Genomic DNA, 5,287 nt, shown 5'->3' with positions numbered 1-5,287 from the left:
GAAATTATCATTTTTTCGCTCTCTGTAAAAAAGAAGAAAACTATATTCGCAAGCGAATTCGAACTTGCGACCACGAACGCACATACTGCTCTCTGGACCAATTGTGCAAGAACCTCTCTGCGAAATTAAAGCATAACTTTTTTCCTTATTCTTTTATTCTCTCATGCAAATGAGAAGAAAATGAAAAATATGTGTCTCTGCAAATTCGAACCCGTGACATATTTGTTGTTCGCTCAGCCTTGAACCATCTGTGCGAATTTTCTGTTTGTGATTGAAATTGCAGCATCTGCCTCTTATCTTTTCTTCGTCCTTCCTTAACTTCTTTCACATTTGCCTTCTTCTCCTGAACATGAAAATCTTCCACTGAAACTTTCATGTTTTCCTTAAATTTCACCACAACAACTAATTTTTTTCTCTCACTCTTTTCATGTCTTTAAATTGTTGATAATGTTTACTCCCTGAAAGTGTGATTTCTTCCATAAAATTCCCATTTTTGAACTAAAACTTTGTAGATCTAGAAAAATATGAACAATAGCTAATCTTCATGGAAATTTTTTGAACCAACAAGCTACAGGAGGGGTAAATCCTTTACTCCTCCCTGTTTCTAGCGCATAAAATGTAGTTGCGGGAAATCCTACAACACACCCCTTGTACTATCATGACTATGATTTCTAGATCTAAACTTATTTGATATGAAAATAAAGATAAAAATAATGAAAATAGAAAATAAGACACAAGATTTACGTGGTTCGATCAATTTGATCTACATCCACGGGGTTAGGTTTTACTATGATCATTGAATTACATATGAATTACATTGAGACTCCATTAATGAGTATTTGGAGCTCTCTCTCTCTCCGGTTTTTGGGGAAGAATAAGAAGATAATAAGAATACAAGTTACTTTTCTCTCTCCTACCTTTCTCTTTATATAAGATGCTACCTAGTGGATGACAGCTCATATACAACTAAGATTTCCCCTAATTTCGGATCTGGCTTGCGATGATATCGCAAGCTTACAAATGTTAATTTCGCAGATCTTCTAATCTTCGCAAAGTTATTACATTTTTCTTATGTTTAAGCTAATATCACCTATTGTGTCGTTTCTCAAAGTTCTCTGCGATATTTTTGTAATGCATTGTTAAGAATTTCGCGAGCGTATCGTTGTCGCGAAATTCTGATCCTACATCAGAGACATTTGGTACTTAACTGCAAGTGAGTGTTTTAACAATTAATTATGATGATACACGGATTTCCGCCAAATCACTTAGCGAAAAAAAATGAGTATCAGTAACAAAAATAATTTTTTTTTTTGATATTAATGGATCATGGCATCAAGCATATAATAATATAATCATAGCTTGCTCAAGTTTATAGACATACCTTTTAGAATAATTCAATCATGAATCGTATGGCTTTACCAAATATTTAGCATCTTACCCAACACAATATGTGCGCCCTAGTTCTTGTGCCTTCCCCACCATATTTTATACTAGGGTCTTTCTTGGTGAAGATGCACTTTCAACACAATCAAGTTATGTTGAGGTGAACATCATTTAGTTCACCGCAGGTAGTTGAAACAAAGTCATGCATGATCTTTAGGAATTGTACAACTTCCTTAAACTTTCAACGATTTTTACGTACCTCATTAAGATGTTGTCCTTTTTCGTACTCTTTTCTAGGAGATCCTTCTTAAGGACACTTTTTGCTTTATTGATCTTCTTTAGGACACATTTCTGAGTAACTTTTGGAGCAACGTGTTTCTTTTTATACAAATATTGTTAGACCTCCTTGAAGGAATACTCGAAGAACTGATATTATGCAAATCAGTTTTTCTCCAGTTCAGAACATCATATCTAGCTTTATCTCTTTTTAAGAAATCTGCAACCCCTTTTTCAAACTGACCTGGTTTTCCATAATAATTTTTTTTTTAGTAGAATGAAAAAAATGATGTTTGTTGTTACCTGGATGTGTATGTGTGTGCTTTGAAGGTTGATTGAATTTCCTCTTTCCATCATCTGTAGGTGGTGGAGATACTTCACTTTTATCATCAGTGGAATCTTTTGGTTGAGAAAAATCTTTAGCTTTGAAAAATTTCACTTCTTTGCAAATACTAGGAGCATATGTTCCTTCACAGCTCAAACCTCGCATATCAGAATGATTTCTACATGCTCCCAGTATTGAGGTTAATTTATCCGAGCTACTATTGCTAGCCAAGCTTTCTTTTAAGCTGGTATTCATCCAACCTTTTGATCCTTTCAAGCGAAATAACTAGATCATTCTTGGATGATTCAAATTGAACTTTTAGATCTTATCGTTCCGAATTAAATAGCAAGTTCATCTCAATGTTCCCCAAATTATCTAGCTTTGCTTGAAGAATAATTTCCCGTTTACGACCTTCAACAATTTCTTCTTTAATATTTCGTATTTGTTTGACATAATTCCTTGCACAACTAGAATCAAGTTGACCTCGCAAGTTTTTATTCTCACTACGAAGTATGTCACATTTGACTTTCTCGCTGAATAAGATGTTGATGACATTCTTTAAGAAGTTTATTAGAAACTAGATCTTCATGGTACACTTCTTCCTCAAAGTCAGAATCAGCGTCTGAAAAACGTTTTACAGTAGCTAATGCAAACTCTCTTGTGTACTCTAGATAATCTTCATACATATCATCAAGAGTTTGATGATTTGCAACATATGTTGGTTATCTACGGTCCCTGTTAGGGCATACAAAAGACAAGTGCCCGAGACCATGACAGTTGCAGCATTACACAACATCACCAGGAGATGTTGTATCTTTAGAAAATCTTTTTTATCCTGTTTCTAAAGATTTCTTTAAATTTTCGTGGAGTATCATCCTTAGTATCTGACGAACTAGATTTATCCTCAAAGGATTTGATATTGTCTGCAACTTTAAGAGAAATCACCTCTTTTTCAGACCGGTGTTCATTATCAAAGATCTTTAACTGTCCAACGAGGGTGTTTATGAAAAGTGTTGAAAGATCATATTCTTCTTCGATGAAATGTTTTTTAGACTCTTATCTTGACGGTAGAGACCTGAGAATTTTGCACACAATATCTTTCTCGGGAATAGTTCTTCCTAACGAATATGAGGAGTTAGCTATCTGAGAGAGTCTTTGGTTAAACTCATTAAAGGTTTCATCATCAGACATACAAAGGTTTTCCTAGTCAGATACTAGGTTTTGAAGTCTTGCTTCTTTCTCTGCGGTATTCCCTTCAAATACAGTCTGCAAGATACCCCAAGCTTCTTTCGAAGTTTCACATGTAGTCACATGATGTTGAAGATCTTGGCTTGTGGAATGTATAATGTCATTCAATCCATCAGAATTATGTTTTGCAACACTGATTCAGTTTCGTTATATGTAGTTATGTCCTTAGCAACAGTATTCTCTCCTTCACGAAATATTGGAGGAACGTACCCATTTACAACAAGTATCCATGTCTGAAAGTCACGTGCTTGTAAGAAGGAGCACATAACTATTTTCCACCATAAGTAATTAGTTCCATCAAACTGGTGGTACGTAAATTGAACTTGGTTGATACAAGTTCATATTCATGTTTATAGGTTCGAAATGCTACAAACACAGACTTATAAGGTCTTACAGTATTTGCGTGCCCTGATACCAACTGAAAAGGAGAGGGTAACTAGTACACCACCAACGTTTTCGTTCGTGAACCTATATGAACAATCCTTGTACAATCTATACGTTCGGTTATGAAACTGTATTTAAGATTGTTTTAACAAGGTAAACCTAGTATATACTCGAACTGTTCACGTACCGAATTCCAACAAGAACAAGTCTTGTAATCTATATTTCAAGATGAAAATTCAACAAGAACGAGTCTTGTAGGTTCCGTACAATTGAGTTAATAAAATCTAGGTTTAAATCGTACGACCTCTGATATTTAAATTATAAAGATAAAACAATATAATGCGGAAAAGAAATAACACAGACACCAGAGATTTTTATTAACGAGGAAAACTACAATCTTGTAGATAAACCTCGGGACCTAGTCCATATTGAACACACACTGATTATAAGCTGCTACACCAATTACCTACTAGCAATACATTAATTGTCCATGCAATACAGTAATTGATTAGCAGTAGTAACTCATATCTTCTACAGTAATCACCACAGTAGTCGATGGCATACAGTAATCGATTAGCAGTAGTAACTCATATCTTCTATAGTAATCACCATCTGATGGATCAAGACGTAAAAAAAGTGAGATAAAACGTTATTGTTCAGGCAATACACCTCAGCCTTATCATCAACCGACCTCTTAAGGACTTTGTTGTGTCCATCAAAAGTACAACTTTTCTTGTGAAAAACATTGAGCGAAGGCCTTCCGACCTTCGACCCCTATATCTCCCCCGATGCAATTATGATCTGAAGACTAATGCTCATGTTGTTCCCCCTCTGTTTTGTTTTCATTCCAAATGTAATAGCCTTTTAAGTAGATTAATAAAATGCGCGTTTCAGAAAAAAAAATAGTAAATTCTGTACTCATTCTATATGCTCCAACTTGAGTATTCTCATAAGTTTTTATCAAGCTATGGATCTTCAACAATAAGGTATTGAACGAACATATGCACCAATAGAAGAACTAGAAGAACGAAAAATTCAAGGGTGTTAAAGATCCAACAAATCAAGAAGAATTATGGAGATTGAGTTGAAAGTTTATTTATTTGTACCCACCCGATCCCGCGTGTATCCATAGGAACCCAAAACCTGTTACAACCCGTTTTTTGACGCCTGATCTGGTCTTGTTAGCTTGTCTTGTTAGCTTAAATGGTAGGGCCCGTGCTTTCCCTAAAATTTAATTCGTGCTTTCCCTAAATTTAATTGCCTGGCCTGCTACCCCGTTTAATTTTTTTTTAAGAATCTCAATCTTACATTATCACTTATTATATGTTGTGGTTATATTTTAGATCTTTCCGCCTCTTAGCAGGCTTTGATGGTAGATTTAAATTTGTTTATCTTCATAAGCTGCCCTGCCCGGCCATGTGGGACGTGCCTGGTGTGGATTAAAATATCCAATTTACACAATACTAGGACATCCTAACTCTTTGACAACTCGACCTAGGATGCGTTGCATTTGGGATACATTGGCACTCTAGGACAACCCCACAAAAATACTTCTTGTGAACTATGCTACTCGCTAAGAACCACGTAGGAACAATATTTCAGAACGATAGCAACAAAGAAGACAATTATCAGCATTCCTATAATAGGGTTAAGATGTAGAATCTTAAATCA

The sequence above is a fragment of the Papaver somniferum genome, chromosome 1 (genome assembly GCF_003573695.1).
Source record: "Papaver somniferum cultivar HN1 chromosome 1, ASM357369v1, whole genome shotgun sequence".
NCBI lineage: Eukaryota > Viridiplantae > Streptophyta > Magnoliopsida > Ranunculales > Papaveraceae > Papaver > Papaver somniferum.
The sequence above is the reverse complement of the archived record's forward strand: the minus strand, read 5'-3'. Positions refer to the sequence as shown.